The following is a 25,877-nucleotide window of genomic DNA, read 5'->3' as shown; positions in this document are numbered from 1 at the left end:
GGGGCTGAAAGATACAACACAAGACTTATGTGAGGCCTTGGACTTGTACCTGTAGCTAGGCAGGGTATCCCATGGTTTAAGAAGCTGGATAACAGTTGGAGAATGTGCTGAAGCATTTCAACCAAAATAAGACAGCTTTGCAAACATGAACTAGCTTTATATGTTCTTTCCACCCCTATTTCTTGATATGCTTTACAATAATCAGCTATGATTCTCAGGGGAAACCATCTTTTCACTCTTGCTCACTCAAAATTGTGAAATTATGTGTGTGAAAACACAGATTTGCCATATGTCATTAGACCTACTTAAGTCTTAACAGAATTATTACATAATCAAATGTGTTGTGTAGCTAATGGGCTGTGTAAAAGATACACTTGAAACAAAAGAGTACACTTCATAAATGTTGTAAATACTGACAAGTCGGTCCTAAAACCTAGAAAGACATATAAAGGGAAGAAGCAAATAAGGTCATAGCACATCCTCATGTTAGAAATATCCAGGTTTTGCCTGAAAACATTCATTCTTGTTTTGCAAATCCTACAATTACCCAGGCCCCTAGGCTCTTCTTTTTCTAAGCACTTTTTCCAGTAGTTACCTGTTAGAGTTCAAAGAACAGATAATGCCAAACAGTCATGAATTTTTTTTTTCCAAAAAAGTCCATAAGAGATGTTATTTATACCCATGATATAGAATTAGGATAGTTACCCCAATATAAAGCAAGTAAGAAGGAAGAAGACTATAACAGAGTAAGAAGGTGCCTTTTTTGCACCACGTTCCACATAATATCTGTACCTTCTAGAGGCTCACTCTGGAAGAATAAACTCCAGCCTCAAACAGCTGTTAAATAAGCACAAGGTAAAACCAAGAGCATTGCAGAAAAAGGCCAAAACTGATCTTCTGATTTTATGATTTTATAGCACACAGTAGAACAGAAAGGAGTGGAACCTAAGAAGATAACAAGGAAGGAATACAGTCAACACTTAAGCTTACTTACTCAAGCAAAGTGGAGCACAGGAGGTAAGTGGCTAAGGACTGCTGAAGAACATAAACAAGACAGGTCAGTTTGCTGTACTGCTGTAAATTTCTGTGGAAAACTAAATTTCTTTTCCTTCCTCTTTTTTTAGGAAATTGTTAACATAGGAAACAAGAAAGAATAGCAAACTAAAAGTGGAACAGGAGTACCAGCAGAACCAGGCCAGGCAGAAGACTACACTTTAAAGAGGTTGGACTTAACACCATAACAAACAATTTGTGCTTGAGTTTTCTTCCTTCCCAGAACAGTTTCATCTGTTTATGCTATACCACATTTTGTAATACAGTTATTTACACAAACGACCTAAAAGGATTTCAGAAGGCAGCAGAAAGTTCCAGATGAAAATGGCATAACATGTGGTCACACCATAGATCTCTATCAAGAGAAGGGGGCATAGCTATTACTCCACAGCATGGTAGATAAAAAGAAAAATAGCAATGTGAAGGTAAAGCTAGAACATAAAGATATTAATCTTCATTTATTTCCTATTATTTAATATTACCCTCCCATTTAAATCTTTTTTTAATGTGTTTTGTTTCATCTTACATGGAAGAAAAGATAATCAAAGATATTGTTATGTTGCTATTGGTTACTCCCCAATGCCATATATCAGAAACAATTATATTTAATTAGGTAGTGTTTTAAGTAACCCAACATTTAAAAGGAAACATACGATTGGACCGAAAGGAGACAAATGGAATCTGATCTGGAAAAGTTAGGTTTTCATACAAGCAGCCTATAATAAGAAATGCCCATATACCATCTTGGGCTGTGACATCCGTAAGTGATTGCACAAAATGCTGAAATATCCACATGTATCCAGAAGTATTTTAAGAGGGCTCTATATATTTAAACAAGAAGCTTGGGAGTTTGGGAAAAACACAGTTAGTGTGCATACTTCATTTAAAAAATAGCTTGCTGATGCTAGGAGCCTCTAGGGAGAGTTTAATGAAAGCCTCTTTGCCTCAGTCTTTCTGAGGTCCATAGGAAAGGAAGTACTTTAACAGAGTTCATTGGAAATGGGACAGAATCAATCTCTCTTCTTTTTCCTTCAGCCTTTGCAAGGCTCTAGAGGAAAGGAACTTTCAGGTGTTGCATACAGGAGCAACATATACTGCTGTAATTTATTATTAATACCTTGAAAATATTATATTCCATAAATAGAGGAAGTTAAACACACTGGAAAATGCTCTTATCTCAGACTTACCATTTTTAACCCTTATGAGTTTTTGCCCCTATCTTTGTCACCTATTACTATCTTATTGCTTTCCTTCAACAGTACATTAAAAAGTATGACAAACATCTGTCACTTGTGACTAAATATCCAGTTCAGCATATCCACTGCACTATCAAGTACACCATACACAAGCTCATTTATCATTTACTCGTGGTAACATGACAGCAGCCCAGCAAGTGCACTGGACAAGAAGTTGCAGGTAAGATTTTTTTTTTCTTCTTTTTTTCAGGGCTTAACTCTTGCTTAGCCCTGCATGTGTCTTTTCGTGTTCAAGTCTCAGAGCTTGTACTCAGGTAGAGTGCCAACTCAGGAATGAAACAAGGCCAGGACTTTAACCTGAATGTGGCAGTGCTTTTTCCATATCTGCAGCAACTCCCGCGCTTGGAATAGTTCAAAAATGTCTGACTGCTTCTGCAATTTAGAGATCTTTCATTTTTAGGTCAGCCTGCCTCACAAGCTACAGACACGCAGTAAGCATTCCAGATTACGAGACAGATGCTGTAACTCCTATTTAAACACAAAAGTTTAAAAGGCAAGAAATTCTTCTTTACAGATTTTGTTTTTAAACCCCCTGTTGTGGTATATAATCCTTATGCTTTACTAAGAAGCTCCTGGAGTCTGGCAGTACAGATGCAACAACAGGCTTCTGTTACATATCTAACATCAGAGATTTTCAGAATTAAAAATCCTAAGTTCCCATGTGAAAGGGAGGAACATCATAGCAAACAAGAGAATATCTAACTCCACAATTAATTTGTAGTACTTTAAGGGGAGTTCTGCCCATACCCACATTTGGAAAATATTTTGCAAAATAAATACTCACCTATAACAAATTTAAAATGAGAAGTATGATTTTGCTCTTCATTATTGTTTCAGAAAAACAACATTCTCTGGACAGTCAGAATCAACTTGTGGCAATGTTATATGCAGCACAATGGATTTTTGCTTTTTTTGGTTAAAGGTTAGGGGTTGTTTTTTGCTTGGGGGGGGGATTGCTGACAAAGCACTTGGCAGTAGGTACAACACATCTACAGTAAGTAGATCAGAGTATTTTACCTGCAAACATGCTGCAATAAAGTGCCATCATTCAATCAATACAGATTACTTAGTTAACATTTTTCTTAATGTATCTGGATTACTAGTTCATTAGATCATTACCTGATAAATAGTGGGAGTAATGAATTGAGAGAGTAACTACATACCTTCAGGAAGAACCTGCCCGATAACAATAATCCATTAGAAAAACTGGCAGTATCCTCTGATCTATTGCCCGCAAAGCTATGACTTGATGGAGAGTTTCATTCCCTCTGCTCAGCACTCCAGAAGAAAATCAGCACAATTTAAATATTTCTCAGGATGTGACAGCTCTCTAGATCCCTGGTTGCATTCTGTTCCCAGGGGTTGACAATCTGGTGTTCCAGTGTGCATAGAGCAGTGAAGATGAATTGAAAAAGCTTGAGATAAATTAGGGATGGCTAAGTTAAAATTGTCTCTGCTCCCGAGTCTCTCATCTGCAGTCTGCAAGCCTATTTTGCTGTGAAAAAGCTAGATGGCAGGCTGCCTCAGTGAGTTCTTCTTAAGCGACAGGGAGCATTTTCAATGAAGAAAAATTCTCCCATTATCTAAGCTAATGTGACTGTAGCTAAATGTAGTCTTAAAAGTGTCTACGAGCATGAAATTCATTCTCACTGTTGCTTTCTTTCAAGCCACAGGTTAAAAAAGAAAAGAAAAAAAAAGAAAGAAAAAATATAGCACCACCCTAGATTTTTCTATGTGAAGGAAATACTCAAACTTTTTAAGCTGATAAATGGCAGCACATTTCATGATATAGCTGTGCCCAACAGTCTAAGTAGGGGAAATTTTTAGCTTCCCAAACTTTATCTTCTTATACTCAAAATATTCTTCCACTACCTGTTCTTTATGTTTTGCTTTTAATGGTCATAATTTCCTTGCAGTTATCTTCATTTTGAATGTTCCAGGAGATAAAGTGGCAGTATTTTCCCCTTGTTGACAAAAAATGGCGTGACACCTAAATTCTGAACAATTAATATGTTTAGCCTTAGTAGATAATAATCCAAAAAAAAAGAGATTGATGTTTTGCCATGTTGCTAAAAAGTTTTGTTAAAAAAAAAAAAAAATTGTAACAAGTTGTTGATCTTTAATTATGAACCACTTTTCTGATTGCACTAGTTTACGAAGAAGATATAGAACCAAAGTTTTCTAGATATTAGTTTAGTGCCAAAGCTGTTTGACAAAGTCACTAATTTTAAGCTGTTATGTAAAAGGTTGTTATATAGATACCTGAAGCGCAGGAGGTTATCATTACACATAGTAGATGGAAGTTTAATATTTTATCCTCTCAAACTTTGCATGCAATTAAAAAAAAAAAGGAATAATTTCAAAGAGCGAGTGTCAGTCATGCTCCCTAGTAAACAGGCATTTTTACAAATCCTTTCTTCAGTTTCAACTGATCTAGCTTTCTTAAATCCCAGGTATCTACCACCAATAACTTTCTCAGATTTGAATTCTCAGTATCATGGAAATTCAGTCCCCCACCCTAAACTGTATATATATAAATATATATATATATAGCCTTAGTTCTAGAGCATCCTGAGAATGATAAGTAAGTATACCACCCAGAAATAGATACAGACCATGCTTTCATCAAACAGGCATGAAGAGAGTCTGAAAATCTTTGGGACATGACTGCTGGGGTCTGTTTTGTTCCCCACGCCCCTGAGGTAAAACATGCACTCACCATAACAGAACTCTACCAGGTGAAGTGAAAAGACATGATCAACATGAACTGATTTCCTTGGGGATTATGTCACTAAAGCCACCAGCCCCACAGAGCCTCTGCGTTCCATGCTGAAGACATTACATTCAACCTAAAACTTTTGAACGGAAGCTCCTTTGGCTTTTGTCCCAACAACCACCCCTTGAAGCATACGCAAGCGCTTGATGAGAGGCGATTGTTCAGTAAATGCAATATACATAAACGTAGCTCCGAACACCATGCATTTCTAGAGGGATGTCTTGGGTTCAGCTGGGATAGAGTTAATTTTCACAGGAAGCTGGGACGCAGCACAGCCAGGACAGGGGACCCGAGCTAGCCAAGAGGGTATTCCATACCATGTGATGTCATGCTCAGTATATAACTGGGGAGCGGGCTGGGGTGGAATCGCAGCAGGGGAAGGGGTGAAGCGTTGGGTTCTGGCTGGTGAGCGATTGCATTGTGCAGCACTTGTGTTTTATATCCTTTTATTAGTACTATTGTTATTATTGTTTCTTCTCTCCTTGTGTTGTCCTAGTAAATTGTCCTTATCTCAACCCATGAGGTTCTACCATTTTTTCTTTTTTTTCCTTCTGATTGTCCTCCACATCCCACCAGGGCAGTAGGGGGAGGAATGACCAAGCAGCTGCCTGGTGCTTTGTTACCGGCTGGGCCTAAACCATGACAAGGGATTAAAAAGTTCCCCATGCTGCCTTGCTCTAGGATTATTTCTGGTGTTGTGACGCTCACACTTCTTAGGTCGGACTGGATGTGCTGCAGTCCTAGCCATTAATATTTGTATATTTTCTGTGTAAACAGATCATGATATAACAATTAAAAAGAAATTAAAAAAACCCCAAAAGTATGAACAAACTCTCAACTTGGAGAGAATTTTTGAAGCAATTTTGCAAATCAGAGAGAAAACATGGGTAAGTATATGAATTTTGATTGGCTGAATTTAACATTCACTAGTAACCAATTTAGTTACATCATGTAAAACACAGTTTATCCTGCAAGGATATTTTTGTAATGAGCATGTTGTTTAGAAGAGATTCATGGTTAGTGAAAGAAAAAATTTAAATTCAGTTCTGGGTCTTATGACAACCTTTTTTATTTGTGTCAGCTTTTTTCATTTGTTTAAAGGTTTTGCCAGCAGGTTGAGGGAGGTGATCCCTCCCCTCTACTCAGCACTGGTAAGGTCACATCTGGAGTGCTTTGTCCAGTTCTGGGCTCCTCAGTACAGAAGACACATGGACATACTGGAGAAAGTCCAATGAAGTTGACGAAGGGACCGGAGCATCTCTCCTATGAAGAGAGTCTGAGAGAACTGGCACTGTTTAGCCTACAGAAGAGAAGGCTCAAGGGGATCCTATCAATGTGTACAAATACCTGAAGGGATGGTGCAAAGATGATGAAGCCCAGCTCTTTTCAGTGGTGCCCACTGACAGGACCAGAGGCAATGGGCACAAACTGAAACACAGGAGGTTCCCTCCAAACATCAGGAAACACTTTTTTACTGTGAGGGTGACGGAGCACTGGCACAGGCTGCCCAGAGCGGTTGTGGAGTCTCCATCCCTGGAGATATTCAGAAGCCGACAGGACGTGGTGCTGGACAACCAGTTCTAGGTGATTCTGCTTGAGCAGGGCAGTTGGACCAGATGACCTCCAGAGGTCCCTTCCCACCTCAACCATTCTGTGATTTTCACTTTTGTTTAGGAACCACCAAAATCCTCAGTTCATGGTGCCAGGGATTTTTTCTGTTAAAATGGTTCCTAATTTTGTTAAAGATTTTGTTAGCCTTTATTGTCCAAAACATCTTTCTTAAATGAGGTTAGATTATTAGGTTCCTCTTCTCTTCTACTCACACAAGTACAGCATCTGCTGCTGAAACTAAAGAAACTACCTGGAAAAAATACTGACCAAGAACTCACTATGCAAAAGCCTGGCTGTAAAGTTTCCAAAGTCATCCTTCTTCACAGTAAGGTAAGGCTTGATAGAAGACTCTTTAGAGCTGAAAGCCACCTGCTAGCCTTAAAGACAGGGTTGGTTTGTGTGCTATTTATAAATTTTAGAATAAGCATCACTCATGTCTCCTCTCTCTCAGCAGCTACTGCTTCATGTAACTACCAGTGACAAACTGCTGTTTTTCATAGAGCCTCAGTTACTTGGGTCAAACAGCTACATCAGTGTCTCAGCTTCTATTCATGAAAATCTACTAGCCTGAACAAATTTTTTAAAAATTCATTATTTCTAGTGGTATAATTATTTTACAAGGTATGATTTGGTCATGTTTAGTGGTTTGAATCAGTAACATTAACATGCCAGTTTCTAGGAGGTTTCTTGTTGGATTTTGGGATGGGACATGGAAGGAAATGGAGAAGCAATTTAGCCAACAAAACAAAGTAATCCAAAACGTCTTAGTAAAATTCTCAGCTTTGACCACATATTCAACTCAGTGTTGTCTTCCTAAACAACAGGCAGAGAGAGAAAGAAGGTGAACTTCAGTACTAACAATTGTTTTTTTCCAGGGAAAGAGGTTTAATAGTCCCTGAAGATTATTAGGGATTAGGCCCCAGCCACACTACAAAGTTTAGTCACTCGGTTTACAGAGTTTTAGAACAAGACATAGATTCACAAGAAATTCTCAGACATTACCAGGAGAAAAAAATGAATAGGGCTTTTTTTTTTTTTTTTTTTTCCTTTCCAAGTTTTCTACTGGTACAGTTTAATATCTTTTTGGAATTAAACGGACAGTCCTAGATGTTCAGGTTGGAAGCAGAGTTGACACTGTTGGCATAACACACTAGATATTTCTGGTATGCTGTAATCCAGTTATGAAAACATGTTTAAAAGCATCAAAAGACAGCAGCAGCATTACGGGCAGAGGCTGGAAAAGGTGATCGTGGAGTGGCACACATGGTAACTCTGTGATGTGATACCTACAGAAAAGAAGTTGTAATTGTTTTAAGAATACTTTGACCTGGGTATACCTTAGAAGGTTAGGAAAGTTAATTTCTAGAAGCCAAAGTTATACAGTGGGCCTATTTAGTTTTTAAACTTAAACAGCAGTGTGATTCCAGAGCTACCAGGCAGATATCTAAAGAATATTAAAAAAACCCTCTCTATAATAGGATACACTAAAGAAATTATATTTGGCTAAATCTTCAGAACTACAATTCTCGTCCAACTGGTAATTCTCAATGAGGAAAAGAACTCAATTTAGATAAAGGTTTGTCTTTTCTATTTCCCTGTCATTCTTCACTGGAGACAAAATAGTAGTTAATGAATTCAGAATATTTTCTCCACGCTTTACCCTGCCTGCCTTGCATTAGATTTTAGTAGCAGAGAAGAACTTCTAATGGGGAGCCCCAATGGGAGTGGAGATATGCAATTCGAAGATGAAAACTTCAGAGTCAGAAAGTGAGATTTTTTTACTACTCTGTATTTTGTATACATGTATATAATAACTTTGAAAAAACCACAATGTGTATGCATATAAACATTTAGTAATCTTTTTGAAGTAGCTTTTTCATTATTGTGGATTGAACTCTTGCATATAGCTACTTCATATTTAGGCTAGTGTCAGCTGAAAGGCTCTCTTCAAACTTTAGTCTGCCACTTTATATGGTTCCTGGAAAAGGAGTTGAGAATTAGTGAGGAGAAGAAGGATGGAAATGTATGTTCCGAATATGCTGGTGTTCATTCTCTTTTTTGATTATTGTTAAAATTCCTGCTTTCAAGCCTTCTTCACTGTGCCTTTTAGAAAAGCAACAGTTCTCAGACTGAAATGAACATTATTAAACAGTGAGATTTTTTTTCCCCCTCCCCAAAATAAGCAGGTAGATAGATGTCTGTTTCTCTTTCCTTACTACATTTGTACACTAACGGAAGACAATACAACAATTATATCCCAAAGACCATTGTCGTGGTTTAAGCCAAGCTGGCACCGAAGCACCACGAGGCCACTTGCTCACTCCTCCTCCCCAGTGGGATGGGGAGGAGAAAATATAATGAAAGGCTCATGGATCGAGACAAGGACAGGGAGGGATCACTCACCAATTATGGTCACGGGCAAAACAGACTTAACTTGGGGAAAAAAAACCAAATCAGTTTAATTTCTTCCCAATGAAATCAGAGCAGGATAATGAGAAATAAAACTGAATCTTAAAACACCTTCCTCCCACACCTCCCTTCTTCCCAGGCTTAACTCCACTCCCGATTTTCTCTACCTCCTCTCCTCCAGTGGCACAGGGGTACGGGGAACAGGGGTTGCCCTCAGTTCATCACATGTTGTCTCTGCTGCTGCTTCCTCCTCAGGGGAGGACTCCTCACTCTTCCTCTGCTCCGGCGTGGGGTCCCTCCCACAGGAGCCAGTCCTCCACAAACTTTTCCAGTGTGACTCCTTCCCACAGGCTGCGGTTCTTCACAAACTGCTCCAGCGTGGGTCCCTTCCACGGGCTGCAGTTCCTCACAAACTCCCCCGGCGTGGGTCCTTTCCACGGGCCGATCTTCAGTCCCAGCCTGCTCCAGCGCGGGCTTTCCCATGGAGTGGCGGCCATCTTGGGGGGCCTTCCGCTCCCCGCTCCCCTCCATGGGCTGGGGGGGACAGCCTGCCGCCTCACGGCGGGCTGCGGGGGCATCCCCTCCTCCCCGCCTTCCTCACTGACCTCGGTACCCGCAGAGGGGTTCCTCTCACACTCCGATCCCCTCACTCACTGGGGGTTCCCCCTCTTCACTCCGCTCTCCCCGAGGCGCTGCCGCCATCGCCGAGGGGCTCGGCCTGGGCCAGCGGCGGGTCCGGCTGGAGCCGGGGAAGCTTCCAGCAGCTTCTGACAGGAGCCGGCCCTGCGGACCCTCAGCCCATACCAAAACCCGCCACACAAACCTAGTACAACCATTTAAGAATGTAGATGGCCACAGATGAGTAAAAGATGTGAGAAAAAATCAACATAATCCAAGAATTCTTAATTTGAAGTTCTGCATGAGGATGTGTTTCCCCTAACTCTGCCTGACACAGAGTTAGCAATCGTCTGACAACTGGAGACACAATTTCCTTGCTTCCATCTTAGGCTCAGAGCTTGTCACATGATCTCTTTTACAGGCTACATGTTCTTCTTATTAGCCTATGTACAGTTTAAATACTTCATGGACCGGTATATGCATGGAAGAACACACGCAAGCACTCTTGTACTTGCTATAAGAGAAGTTGACTACACCTATTATCACCAAGATGTGAAAACTGGAAAGATAAGATCTGTAAAAGGTAACAGTTCACTGAGGGGTCCTGACATCACACACTATGTATTTTCCATGGTATCTAGATTTGTTCCACATACTTAATATGCAACTGGAGTGCATTATGTGTACTCCTAGGGCTAGTCTTTTTTGTGGTTTTTTTTGGTTTGGTTTGGTTTCAACCAAAAGGAAATGAGATCATACTCTCTGACACCACTCAATGAAGAAACACAGACACTGGGAGGACATAGGGTGTTTGCTCCAAAAATAGTAATGCGCATGCCCCTGTACTGAACCTGACAAAGATAAAAATGAGAACTGAAAGAGGAGTTATGATCTGTTATAATTCAAATAGTTAAAACTCTACCTATGTTAAAACAAAAAACCAAAACCACCAAAAAGGTGCCTCCCTCTTTTATTCAACTCTGCTGCCACTGTTGTTTTTTTTCCCAGGTTTCTTGCTACTTGGAGTTTTGTAGTCACTTGATTTTAAAGCATTTTTTTTATAGTGAAAGATGTACCTGCCTGTGGCACCGGGGGGTGGACTAGGTGATCTTTAAAAGTCTCTTCCAACCCAAACCATTCTATAATTCTATGATTCCATACTTCAATTTTCATAAACATTTCCAAGCTGTTTGTTTTGGGGGGGTTTGGGTTTGGGTTGGGTTGGTTTTTTTTTCTTTTTTTTTTTGGCTTCTGTTTCTTCAGATAATTCCATTTAAACCTGCAAACATCACACATTTTAAAAAAAAAAGTCAATAATACATTTTAGTGGTCGATAAACCACACAACAAAACCACAACTTGATTTTGTCTTCAAAGAAATTAAATACTTGTGTTACAAAATAAATAGAATCTTACTGATTAAGAGATCCTATTTCAGTTTAATTATAGGTGCCTTAAATTATTCAACAAGAAATCTCCCAACAGTTTGCATGTGATACACAACACATTTCTTTTTCTGGCTTCCATTGTCCTCTTTTCTCCACTGGCTAGACTGTAAGGAGGCACATGTGCTCCTAAAATTTCAACAATCAATGTTGAAAGATCCTTCAAATTTCCTGCTTTCAACCTTTTAGCTACATATTTGTTTCCTTCAGCTCTCATTTGCATTATAGTGAATAGGGTCTTACTTTGAACGCATATATCACCTTTCATCTCAGAAGCTCAAGGCAAGTTTAATGTGCCTCTCTTGAAACCCATAAAACTTGTGTTACACAGCCTGAAATCTCAGCAGCTGTATGTGAATTGCAAGCAACAGATTAGGGTACTAGAGGAAAATAAAGCAAAACAAAACCCCTGTTACATAATTCCAGCCAAGTGGAGCAGGGCTTTTAGACACTACTACAACACAAATAAATAGTTAACTAAAGAAATAATATCCTAAGAAATAAGGAAGAAGAAACATGGAATATAAACACCATGCACCCTGTGGGAATACACGGCAGAATTCAGAGCACGTTCAAGCATGTCCAAACCTTTTAGTTTGTTCAGAAAGCTTGTGCTTAGCTCTGAGGTACTGTTGAGTGGTTTTGCCATGATAACACCTGATAAACCTGCCCTGAACATCCTGATTTTAAATAAATAAATAAATAAATAAAAATAATAAAGAAGAAAAAGATCATAGGCTGCTATTTGCTCTATTGAAATTGAATAATTGCCTTTAACCTTAAGATTACCTTACAAATAAGATATCGGGGGGGGAAAAATCTCCTTTTATCTTATTTTACAACTTAACATTTTATAAGGAGATTATTTAAGGAGAATGTAGGGAAAACGATAGGGAGGTTCACATCTTGTTTCCAGTTCTCCCATCAAAAGAGAAGAATGAAAAAAAGGATGATACATTACACATAAAAATAGACCTTTTTAGACTTTTATTCAAAACTTCAGGGTATTATTCTTCAAGTTTCATTTTACATATAGAACATAGACAGATATGAATCTTAAAAAATAAGAAAAAAGAAAGTACATCTTGGTAAAACAGCTCTTATTGTGAATTTATAGTAAATTTATCTAGAAAATAACAATCCTGGGACATGAGAGACTATCTCCCTCTAATGAAAATAGTGGTCAGGTGACCAGATATCCTTGGATGCTTGGATGTATCCACTGCTGAGAACTGTCTAATAATTGTCTCACAGTCAAGAATTCAGGGGTATGAAACCTGATTTCTTCTGTAAATGTGTCTCCTATTATACACATTTTTCAATAGATTACATTATGAAAAGGGGTGGTGGTGGTGGCTGTATTTCAAAAGAAATCTGGCCAAATATAAACCATGCCTAGCATGTCTAACATTCAACACAGTTCCCCTTCTTCTGTGAACACAGTTCCCCACTTTTTGTGTACCTGGATTTGATTTTGAAACATGTTTCAGAGACAGGCATTTCACAGACAAAGTGCCGTCCTGCATTCATACAGAACACGTGAATTGTCAATAGACCTATAATTTAAGACAAATCAGAATAAATGAAAAAAAAGCAAAACAAACTTTATTTCTGTTTCCTTGTCTTCATTAAAAACCCAACTTCATAGAGTCACAAAAGCACAGCCTTTTTTGCACTTGTCATGCCAAAAGAAATTGTCACTTGTTCCAGTAATGAAAGTGAAGGTGCATTAGTGAACCTTATTTAATACACTAATGCATTCTCATTTTAGAGATCTCTATGGGCATAACCAACTGTGTTGCACAAAGGTACAGTGATGGATACGCTCCTAGCATGAAGAATAGATGCATGTTTGGAAAATGAAGAAACTTTTCAATGCAACCAATTTATTTGCAGTCAGATAAAAAAACTTCATATATGATTGTATAGCTGAGAATATTCCCTTGGTATGCCACACAAGAATTTCAGTCCAAAGGGACAGGCAAAAAAACCCCAAACAAAACCACTACAATTGACTATATGATCCCATCATTCATTTTTCTAAACTTGCACAAAACAAGATTAATGGCTACAAGGAGATCAGTTTAGGCTTCAAAAAAGTTCGGACTTCCTATTGCATAAAATGGGGGTTTCAGTCTGAAATATAATAAAGTAAGATCCCTAAAATCATCTCTGTATTGGAATAACAACCAGTTTAAACTCAGCCTTTGACTCCTACATTGTGGTTTTTTTAATACTGCTGAATACATTAATTGATAAGGGAAAAACAAACAAAACAAACAAAAAAATCAGTGGTATTCCTTAAAATGAGTATGTGTGTTCCAAGATGTTACTGGAAAAAGGGAATCACAGTGGATGTGATCCAACAGGATCCACACGCAATAGGGAACATAACATTTTTCTTTAGTAGAAATTTTAAATGTAATCTGATTGACTTTTTTTTTCCTAAGAATTGTGGCACACAGACTAAAATGAGTGTCTAAAAAACTAGGCAGACCTAAAGTAAATCTTAGTGATACATCTGTTATTGTCAATTCATAGCGGAGTTCTTTCTTGTGGTAACACACTATGTAATTTAAATAAATGAGGTCATCAAGTCCTTTGATGTATCACTAAGTACATTGGATTTCAAACAGTAATAATTTAGGCAGGCCTGTTGTCCTTATTCATGCAGGAAATCAAACTAGATTATTCCAGTTGTACTTTGTGGATTTTAGAAAATAACCAACGAATCACTTAGCGATCAGTCTCCCTCTGAGACTGGCACATCTTCTCTGTTTAAAACAGTTGCTAAGACCTCCTTTACTCATCCTGACAGTTAATGACATGACTGCTGCTGTACCTATATACCTTTCATTTTGATACATTAATTTGCATAAAGAGCAGGCCATTCACCATTGTGATACCATCAGAAAGTCTCCCAAATGTCTAAGTCAGGTAAGTTTTAATTATCTGTTGTGCTGTATTAAGTCACCATCTGAAAAAGACATTGCTTCACTTTAGAAAACTCAGACTTAAAAAGCCTTCTGTAGATTTAATTGCAGTTTTGACATACTGTTTACACTTTTGTGGACACACTTTCCAAAGAATCCAGTGACTGCATTTAAAACAGTTTAAAATACATATGGTCTACCTCAGTATAAAAAGAGTTTACTGATGAGAAACTCCCTCCCTCTTTAGGAGGTAGAATGAAAAATAATTTCTGCCTAATCATTGATTTTAAACTTTCATTGTACTTCACCCACCCCCCTCCCAAAAAAAAAGAAGTTTTGAAAGCTGTCAGTTTGACTATATAATTTTTTGTCCCCAACAACAACATTTTTAAGTGCCAAATTTAACTTTAATGGAATTCTCTTTAAAGAATGTGGGGGAACATGAGAGAAGGAGAATAACAACAAAATGCACATATACTCCAATGAAACATACACATATACTCATTTAAATGCAGCATAGAGCAAAGTTTATTTTACTCTCCCAGTGCTGTTTCTAGTATGAAATAAATTAATATGGCAGTTTCCTTCTCACTGGTGAACACAAAATTGGTTCTTTCACAAATAAATTGCCTGTATATTTAAAAAGGAACTAATTCCTCACACACAGATTTTGTTTGTACTTCCGCAGTGTTTTGGGTTTGTGTGGTGTGGGGTTTTTTTTGGTACTGGCTGAGGGTCCGCAGGGCCGGCTCCTGTCAGAAGCTGCTGGAAGCTTCCCCGGCTCCAGCCGGACCCGCCGCTGGCCCAGGCCGAGCCCCTCAGCAACGGCGGCAACACCTCGGGGAGAACAGAGTTAAGAAGGGGGAAAAAAACGGGCACAAGAGCAGAAGAAGAGTGAGAATATGTGAGAGAAACAACCCTGCAGACCCCCAGGTCAGTGCAGAAGGAGGAGGAGGAGGTGCTCCAGGCCCTGGAGCCGAGATTCCCCTGCAGCCCGTGGGGAAGACCACGGTGAGGCAGGCTGTGCCCCTCAAGCAGCCCACGAAGGGCCCTGGTGGAGCAGATCTCCACCTGCAGCCCAGGGAGGACCCCACACCGGAGCAGGGAAATGGATGCCCCCCAGGATGGCCGGGACGCCGTGGGAAAGCCCGCACTGGAGCAGTCTGTGCCTGAAGGGCTGCAGCCCGTGGAAGGGACCCACGCTGGAGAAGTTTGTGGAGGACCATCTCTCGTGGGAGGGACCCCACACTGGCGCAGGCAAAGAGTGTGTCTTCCCCCTGAGGAGGAAGGAGTGGCAGAGACAACGCGTGACGAGCTGATGGCAACCCCCGTTCCCCGTCCCCCTGCACTGCTCGTGGGGGAGGAGAGAGAGAAAATCGAGACTGTAGTTGAGCCTGGGAAGAAGGGAGGCGTGGGGAGAAGGTGTTTTTAAGATTTGGTTTGATTTCTCATTATCCTGCTCTGATTTCATTGGTAAGAAATTAAATTGATTTGGGTTTTTTTCTCCAAGTCGAGTCTGTTTTGCCTGTGACCATAATTGGCGAGTGATCCCTCTCGGTCCTTGTCTCGATCCATGAGCCTTTTGTTATCTTTTTTCCCCCTCAATCCCACAGGGAGTAGGAGTGAGTGAGCATCTTCACGGTGCTTTGCTGCCAGTTGGGCTTAAACCATGACAGTTGTCCACCTGTTTCTGGAATTTTCTACACTGCCTGCATTTTGTGATGTTTCTGATCAGATATGGTCACTACCATGCAGATCTTCTCTCTCACTGCCCTGCCCCCCCCCCCAAAAAAATTAAAAATCACAGGTTTATTGATGAGCTATTTTGATATTATGCTTTTGAACTTTTTTTAGAACTTTTTAAACAAATTATTTTTAAGGAAACAACTGTAAGCACTGTGACAGCAACTTCCCTTTAGCTGTGTGCAGCATTTTCATCAGCATCTTGCTGCAGATCAGCTTTAATAACCATTGGAGCAGCTGTATGGGTAAGATGAATTCAGCTTCTAACCAAAAAAGTGGCATGAGGAACATGAAGAAATGAACCTGTCTCACTTGGTCAAAAGGTCATCTCACGTTTACTGTGGCCTGTTCCTTGCCACATTCTATTCATCTAGATCAAGGAATGGTTCAACTTGTGTCTTATATGAGTTCAGCAGAGCACCACTGTTACCTTCACAGTACCCAGCAAAAATTTGCCCTGGAATTCCTCCTGGTGCAAAAGTTTGTCCACATCCCCATTTTGTAGTGATCAATGAAATGACATCTCATGGACATCCCATTCAACTGGATATGATGGCATGCTGGTAAATGAGAGAGAGCATCCTCACTGACCTTTCCTGAGGAATAGCACCTGCAGCTGATCCCATCTGCAAGCTACTTGCTGAAACTGGAAATGAAAGTGCCTCTTCACACTTCTTGAGGACAATGGGCTCTCTGTACGCCATAATACTCACAGCTATGCAGAGACTGGGAAAGTCACCATCAAGGATATGCTACCGATACACACCTTCAGTGCCCAACAAGCTGCATGACTTCATGCTGCTTGGAAAGTGAGGCAAAAGGAGAGAAGCATTTCTGTAACCAAAATGCTCTCAGCTAATAGATTTGCTTTCTAACTAAAGGCAAGGCATCCCATCCTGTGCTTGCTGTTGTCCGTGGGGCTGCTGTTGAGAACTGGGCAAAGGTCTTCCTGATATCTATATTCCCTTTCAAGGACCTTTTGCAAGGTCCAGGGTGCAGATCCTGAAGCAGTGCCAGAGACTTCGGTCTCTTCCAAACTCTTCCACATGGCATTCTCAGACCCCAGCCCAGTGGTAGGCTTAATGTTGTGCTCCCTCTCAGAGATCTTCCCATGTTCTCCAAAGTACATCTGCCCTGAGGTCTAACTATTGCTTCGTCTTCAAAACAACAGCTTTCACCTTTCTGAACCATATGTAACATGTGAAGGCATTAGCAACGTAAGAAGCAAAACTGAATAAAGGTTCAGTGTAAGTCATGCTTTTTCTCTTCAACACATATCTTCTGTGTCCTATGGGCAGCTGCTTTATTTGCCAGTAGACAAATGGCAACAGCAGCATGTCTAACTCTCTCTATTCATTTTACATGTATTTTCTCTTCCTTCCTTTCTTTCAGGCACCTTCCTTTTCCCTCATTTATTCCTTGAGTCTCCACGTGGATGATTTCTAGTATGATTTTGAAGGTCTGTACAGAATGCATAGATGAAAGCAACTAACATTAAGCAACTTAATCTGAAGAAGTTTGACCATCCACTTTTAAACCAGAAAAGAAACTATCCTTCTTTTTCAACTCTGGAGTACCTTGTTATCAGCATTTAAAAAAAAAAAAAAAAAAAAAAGACAAGTTTTTAATGTAATATTTTATTCTTATGATAGTCTATTTTAAATATTTAAGGATAAATATACTATATTTACCATAAATTTCAATGAAGTTACGTATGTGATTATATTCATTTTATTAGCTCTCATTATTCTGAAACATTTCATGTAACGCAATAAGACAGAGCAAGTGGAGTCATTCTATTCTTGATGCATTTAATAGCTTAGATTATTATTATATTAAAGCAACTTTTTTTCCCCACTTAGTTACAGTTAATATAGCATGCTTTGTGTGGGAGATCTTCTCTTCTACTTCTTTCACCTGAGTGCTAATGTATCTGATGTATCAATGCCATTAAAGCTGTTAATCATCTTCCAGCCCACATCAGATTTCTTAACTAAATTTATTCACTTAATAACACATTCCAGGTAATATCGTGAGACTGTGTCCCCAAAATAAATAGGAATTTAAAACATTTTAGACTAAATATTTTCTTGGAGATAGATATAAGCATACATTCATGCACTTGAATACTTTGCAAATGACTGCTTTGGGCAGTACAGAACTACAATAAGTATCTGAGATTAAATAGCCTTTTAATTTTGTTACTCAGGTTCAAATGCATCTGATTGGATCATGTGCAATCACAGAGATAAAAAAAATTTCTACAAATGCTTTCTCCATTCCACAGACTTCCTTAAAAATAACTGCATATTCAAATTTTTTAACTAGATAATTTTCATTTAAAAACATCTCTTGTTGCTCACACACTTTTCAGCAGAAGGAAATTTACAGTGCAGTGGTACCTTAGAATTAACTTATAAATTAAATAAAATGCCTTGAGATTTAAAGTGCAAATAGAATACTCCTGTTAACCAACAATTGTCAGGTGCTTCATTTCAACTTGAAGCATAGTGAACAACAGAATTTACACTGAATTCTACTGACCACAGAGAAATTCTTTCTTATTCTTCCTTTTCTTTTTACTAAAACTTTGCTCCTACTTTCAGTCGCTTGGCAAAAACTTCTAGGGGGAAAAAAGCACCTTGGAGCATGTATTTTTGGCTGTAACTCAATCCACAAAATATTTGACTTTCCATTACTAGCATACACATGTAGGTCATTACATTTAGAAATGGATTTTTCAAAGAGAAAAAAATGAAATAGGTTTTCAGCTGACACTGAATTTCACATAATCAATTTTTTTTGTCAGCCCATATGCTACATTTTATTGACTCAAAAGAAGATTGTACAGCATATTTAAGCTATGATACAAACTGTATTCCATTTGATTAAGAGCTATTAGAAATATTTACTGTAGGTTGGTACTTATTCCTTATTCTAAGAAAACAAGGTAAGGATTTTAGCTGGAAAAAAAAAAGAAATAACTAACTCAAATGTGAGTTGGGTTCAGTATTCATGGTGTGATAAAATGCAAGTTCATTTTTACAGTAATTATTATATTGTTTGTGACTTAGCTTACTGTATTCATTAGTGTTGTTTTTTTTTTCCTTTACAAATAATAAAGACAATTATATCAGCAGTATAAGGTTTTCCATGTAATAACCAAAAAAACACATTATTTTTTTGAAAGTACTTTAGATATGTATGTACTATGAAGAATATTCAAAAAACATTTTGCCATTTTGGACAACTACATTTCCTGCACATTCCACATCATGTAAGTTCTACCAGTGCATTAACTAAACTTAGCATTTGCTGTACTATGAGTACATGATTTAAAATAATTATAGAATAAGAAAATAGGCACCTGACTGATGGATGTGGCATTCTTCTACTCTTTTTATCTTGTCAGGCTTATTTGGGGGCTGTACAGAAAGGTCAAAACATTTCTGAAAGACTGTGTTCTCACCTAATGTATAAGTCTTTTTGAAAATATTGCTAATTAACACATTTGTTAGTTATGTATGACTATTTTATGTTGTGCAGAATCCAGCCAGACCTTCATCATTTACGCAAAAGCACAGAAGTGCTTTTTAAATCCTTTGTTCCACTATGCTGTTAGCTGCACTGAAGACACTTAAGACAGCTCTGAGAACTGGCATAAAAAAGTTCATTCAAATAAATGTCTCCCAAAATTTCCAGATTCAGAAAACAATTTCACTGCTATCTGACCTTTTAGGATAGAGATCTTGCCTATGGCTAATTTATTAGATAGTTAAATGGTTCTAATTAATTATGTACTCAAGGAAAGAATGTGTGCCTAGAGTGAAAAGGAACCACTTAACCCAGATATTTCTTTTGTGCTCTTGGCAAGTCCCAAATCAAGAAGAGGGAAGAAGAAAAGAAATGTTTCATCCACCCATTCAAGTTGCAGATGACAACTAGGTATACCATGACTGTAAGAATTCATATAACTTTGGTACTTCCAGCATTTGCTGAGATTACTGAGGCCTATACAATCTCTTTTCACAAGTAATCTGCTTTGCTAAATTTTTCTAGCATTTGAGAAAAACATAAAGCAATGCCTCCCCCCCAATTTTGACATCAAACCTGCTTCTGAATATAAGGCTAATGTCATTCATAATAGTAGCAAAACAGTACTTCAGCCTGAACTTTTACTTAAACATAAACCATTAGATATATTTATGAAGCAGGCTTAAAAGGGAGGAGAAAAGTGAGTTGGGAAGAACATTGGAGATATCTTTTAAAAATCCCTAAGCTTTAACTCTTTCTAGTAGATTTTTAAGCAATAACATTTCAGTGGTATTCTATTATTAAGTGCTATACCTGAATAGTCAGAATGGAAATAAATAAGTAAATAAACTCCTTATCTTAATGTTATTCTCTTTTTTTTGCTTTTATGTTTAGAATATTTTACTCAATTACAAATGAAAAAGGATTTTCTTTCTGGATGGGAAACAAACACATTGTAAATACAAACTGTTCAGATGGATGGTCTCTATTTTAGGTCTTTGCTCTGTACAATGTATTGCACAATATGTTCCTGTGAAAAGGTGCAACACAGATCAACAGTTTACCATACCCTTGGTGCTCACATAGATCAGAGATTACTCAGTTTGGGATGTTTCCAGAACACAAAAGGAAGTGGGGAAAAAAAAAGAACGAGATGTAGCCAGAAGAGATCAGGGGATCCTGAGAAGAGCAGTGAACAGGTACACAGCCAGACTTCACAGGAGACTGAAAAGACTTTTCTTGGATACCCAGGGATACCTGCGTGGAATTTGTTGCAACCCCAAAAGTCAGTGAAGGTTGCTGGATGAAAAGCAAGACCGGAGGAAAAGAGCAGTACTAGAAGTACACAGGGGTCCAAAGGACCAATGAACAACTAATTACTGTGTCTATAACTATTTTAGAAGTTCCCAACTGTGTAGCAATAACTGAAGGTGGCTTTAGTGACTGAGAAGGTAACACCTGTGACACTGTAATTACACAAGTACTTACATATATTTTGCTTGGGATCTGACTCAAACTTCTGCTTGAAGATGTAAGCAGAATATACAGCAGGGTCAATAAAAAACAACAAGAAGAAGAAGTTATTCTAGGGTTGAAGCATCATGTGGCAACACACACTACAATGAATAGTTTGTCTTCTTTTCCCTGTCAACATGTATGGTCCTTTGCTCTGAAATTTTTTTTTAATATACATTTCCTCTTCTCATTATATCTCATAGCTACTGCAGTTCCATCACATCTTCAATAACAAGAGGTCTGATGCTAACTAAAAATTGGATCTAATTAATCAGGATCTATAAACCACTAATTGTTTTATACCTGCTCTGAGCCGAGGAAGATAATGTGATTCAGGTAGTCTTTGGCAGCCACCTGAAATCCTGTTTATACAAGCAAACTCACTACTGCTGTCAACAGGGAAATACTGCTAGTAAAGTCATTTTATTTAGAAAATTCAGCCATAGCTACATACTTTCTATTGGGAAGCAAGAGCAAATGAAGGTTTAGCACAAGTTTTGTTGATTTATTCAACAGTTGCTATAAAGCATGTCAGTTAAGCTAACTGCTCCTTAGCTCTGCCCGTTTCTGGTTTATTACTCTGCTCTGTCCTTGCAATATATGTTTAAGAAGAAAACAAATTACTACTAGTGACAGAAAATAACAGTAAGTAACCACCCATTCTTCATTTCCTGTAGTTCCTTACAGCACTAAACCAGGGTAGGCACATACCCCTATGTATATGACTAACCTTATATTTGTCAAAGCTCTGAAATGATGCCAGGGCATGCATCCACATCTATATTATGCTAAGCTACTAAAGGCAGCACTGAAGTGCAGGTTTTTGAAACACATTTCCTAATAAGATGTTCAAGTGTCATGCAAATTCAAGACCTGAATGTGGAAATATTTATGGATGATTAAATTGCCGTGTACAAGGAGCTTTATAGACATCAAGAAATTATATATGTTGAACATATATATAACTATGTGCAAAGCTGATCATCATTTTTCCCTGACTGCAAAAATTATTAGGTACTACATATATGTTTTTTCTGAGGGACTACTTATTCCCATAAAGCAGAGATAAAGTAAGAGAAAACTGAGGAGATAGAAGTGACAAACATTCTTGCCCAGTAGTCATTTTATCATATCGCAATTCCACAATATTACCTACACCACAGACCCTTCAATGAGCTATAGTAGAATCAATATCATATACTCTGTTTATTTTCACTTAAGTGAGAGACCATTTATCAGCGACTGGAAGATCAGCTGACAGAACAGTAAGCATACTTTAAAGGCTTCTATGTTTGAGTTATCACTGGAATTAGCCAAGGTTTTCAGATACTACCTGTTCCTCACAAGTACTTTATGCTTCTATTTCTTCCTCCACTATATTTTATTTTCCCTTTATTAGGTAGATTTTTTTCTCTCTTCAGTTTTTCATTATTTCTCATAGTTTCTGCAAGTCATAGGACTATTTAGCACAGGAAACAACATCAGTATAATTGCCCAAGTAGGCAGGAAGGTTTTAATCCTGCCTGGTTTTCTGCAGACAAACTGACCAGATCTTTGGGGATTTGAACAAAGGGGAAGGAACATCAGTCTTTGGGGAATACTGTTACACTGCATGATGTCTTATATAGAAAAAAATTGAGAGAGGTATTCACAGAAAGCCCACTTTGAGAGTGCTAATCTAATTAGGCTATAATATACCACTAAAAATAATTTGTTTGTGCTACTAAAACTCTGGGGAAATCTGGCTCAGCAATAAAGCCCAGCTGTTGCTATTCACTATGTTTTGATTTTGGAGTTCTTGCAGTTGAGATAATGTTAAAGGGATGCAGCTGTGAACTGCTCTGACTAGCAACAGTTTGCACCTGGGGTGAAGTAAAAGTGAGCTGAGCTGCTACTGTTTTCTCTTTCCATTATTTTTACTTGTACTCTCATATGCAAAAAGCTACTACATGGTTATTAACGCTAATCCCAAATACGAAAAGTTAGTACGAGAAAAGGTTCTTCCAAGTTCTCCAGTTGGCTGTACAAGATAGTTTCATATAGAACTTGTTCTAACATGTGGGATTCTACCTATTCTACCTTTAAATGAACTCCACTGTGAGAGTTATTTGAAGAATCACAGTGGAATAAGCATAGAGATTTTTAGACATTTCCTTGTAAAGTCTTGCATTACTGATTTCCCATGTTTTGCAAACACCAGCAACTAAGACTAAAACCTCTGTCTAGTAGCAGGAAGATCTAATATGAAACTCTACAAGCTAGTATTTTATATTAATTTCAGTGTTAATATATCTCAGTATTGCAGACTTTGCCACCTGCAAGAGATATAACTAATTAAGACTGTAACTTATTTAAATTAGTGAGTCAGAAATAAAGCAGTTTTTCATCCTATTTCTCCCACCAGAAACTTCTACAATGTAGATCTTAGCAAAATGAGAACAGTTATTAAATAGCAATGCCACTTAGGCATTGGACACATTAATCAACCTTTCCCCTAATTAAAAAAGATTCTGCCTCCTTCTACCAACGGAGATATTCTCAGACCGCAACTACAAATTTTATTATTCTGCTACTGCTTTTCACAAAAGAATATTGTGATAAGAACCTTGCGCAGCCTTAAAATTACATATGTTCCAACAAGTCACAGAAGTTTAATTAACTGCCATTTTATTAATCAGACGTACACCATCATAATCAGTGTCAGACTGCCAAAAAGCAGAAAGAAATACATTTGGTGAATCTGGACTGTGGACTTTCAATAAGAAGATAGAAAAGTAAAAAAGGAACATGCAAGAAAACAAACCCCAACACCCCCCCAAAAACAAACAACAACAAACCAACCATCCAAACCAAAACAAACCAAAACAAACATCCTCAACATCAGGCACCGATTTTCACTAATTAGTCATTCTGTCCAAACACCACCCCCAAATCTCAGAGAGAAGAGAGTGAAAACCTGCCAGCTTACCCAAAGGAAGCAAATATATCCTCCACACCACTGACAAAAGCTTTCATATTTCACAAGGACTGAAGTGGTAGGATGAAATGGGCATGGAGGATATTGCTCTTTTGTGTATGTGTTTGTTTTGTAAAATGTGAGTAGTTCATTAAGATTGTTTACCTGTGGAACTACTTATCTAGTTTGAAGAACTGATGTCCGCTTCCTCCTCAGGCAAGTTAAAACCCTACAAAAGTAAGGTACTGCTAGTGTAAGACCACTGGGCAGAGGATAAGTAGAGCTGTGGAAGGAGTTTGGTTTTTAGCTGTTTGGTAACACAAAATAAGTCAATCATAATTAATTCTAGTCTTTAAGTGGGAACCATATGGGGGTTTTGTTTGTTTTTTTTGGTTTTTGTTGTTGTTCTTGGGTTTTGTTTTGGTTTTTTTCCCAGTAGTATAGCCTCTTTTTAAATTGAATTCTATAAATTAGGCAGTTTGGGAGAAAATAAAGCAAGTAAATTTTTTTTTACATTTAAGGGGAATATAAATCATTACTTAACTATTAATAGTTTAATTTTATTAGCCCACATTTCATTTACTGAGAAATTTAAAGTTATAGCTCTTATTTAAAATAAAACAACCAAAAAAGAAGGCAAATAAGATTATTCAAACAGTTCTCAGTCATGTGAGATGATTCATTACCATTAGATTCAGTGGCCTGGATTTTACCTAGTAGCAAGTTCTTTCCAAATCCATTCTCAGATCCCTTCCCTGCTTCAGTTCTCCTTTGTAAATCAGGCAGCCAGCCTGCCAGCTAATACATCAATGGATGTCCCACTAATGTGAATTTTTTCAGAAACTTTTTCTTCAAGGACACATTTGTTGTTCAAACAATCTAAAATTAATCAAACTGGGTAAACTGTAGAGTACCACCTGGCTCAAGCTGGAGTTTCTTTCTCCAGGACCTGCTGCTCCTGCTTCTGTCATCTATAGCAATGTGTACTCTGCCAACTTTTTCAGTTGACTGGTGCGGTAATCCTTTTTTTATGTTTTGCCTTCAGATATAATACAGCCAATACAGAATGGCACGCTAACGTAGGAGAAATCACAGGCAAAAAGTAAAAGCTGTGGCCCTTCTGTACACTGGGATAAAGATACAGAATAAATATATATAGTGAATGAATTGGGATCCTCCATAACATCTCAGAACAGGCCTTGCCCCTTTTCTGTTGATATCTTTCCTCTGAATGGCTCTGCATACATCTTGTTTGATTCCTGCTGCTCCCTACCTTAGTTCAGGAGCCTGACATTCTTTTCAGTGGCAAGGGATTAGGTTAAAATGGTGGTATCAAAATCTAATATTATGTTCAAGTAACATATTGATGAAGATGCACTAGTTTAATGGTTAGACCATTCACTGAGGAAGCAAATTCTCCCAGAAAACTGAGTTGGTCTTGTTACAGTTAGATTTGTTTTGGGTTGTGGGTTGTGGTGGAGTTTGGGGGGTGTGTGTGTGTTTGGGTTTTGTTCAGAATTAAATGAACAGCATTTTGTGTTTACTTTTGAAACACAGATGACCTTTGGGTTTTGTCATGGACTCATTAAAAGCCAATGGGGAAGGGCAAAGAAAGACTGTAACTTGCATTTTGAAAGAAGAATATTTTCAAACTTTGGAGGTTTGGGTCTATGAAATCCACTGAGCTCTGAGGCAGTATATTTTTCTCCTGGAAATAGGGAGAGGAGGATTTAAGACACGCCTTCTCTGAAGCATTCTTAAACTCCTCTGAAGTGGCTTTCCTAACACTGCCCCTCATCCTGGGCCACCGTGCTTGATTATCTACTTGTTGGGATGGACCTTTCCTGAGCTTGGAGGAGGTGAATATCAACCACCTCTTCTGGATCCCTCTTCTTTCCAGGGCTGTATGCCATGGGATCTTTTCAAGCAGATCTCTACTTTTTTTCATCAAAATTTTCTTTTAATTGTATAGTTGATTTCTATTTCTATTTAATTGATATAGTTGATCCACTATTTCAGGACAGTGGAT

The 25,877-nt window shown here is 38.2% G+C and overlaps 1 protein-coding gene across 2 annotated transcripts in view; it reads right to left on the bottom strand.

Annotated features, from left to right (window-relative positions):
- Nucleotides 1-4,171, bottom strand: part of MGAT4C (MGAT4 family member C) — a 399,743-nt gene extending 395,572 nt beyond the window's left edge. For both annotated transcript variants that reach the window (XM_069773352.1, XM_069773353.1), the window contains exon 1: nt 3,473-4,171. The gene's annotated coding sequence lies outside the window, so the exon portion shown is untranslated. The remainder of the gene's footprint in view (nt 1-3,472) is intronic.
- Between the last annotated feature and the right edge of the window lie 21,706 nt (nt 4,172-25,877).

The sequence above is a fragment of the Haliaeetus albicilla genome, chromosome 28 (genome assembly GCF_947461875.1).
Source record: "Haliaeetus albicilla chromosome 28, bHalAlb1.1, whole genome shotgun sequence".
NCBI lineage: Eukaryota > Metazoa > Chordata > Aves > Accipitriformes > Accipitridae > Haliaeetus > Haliaeetus albicilla.
The sequence above is the reverse complement of the archived record's forward strand: the minus strand, read 5'-3'. Positions and strand labels throughout refer to the sequence as shown.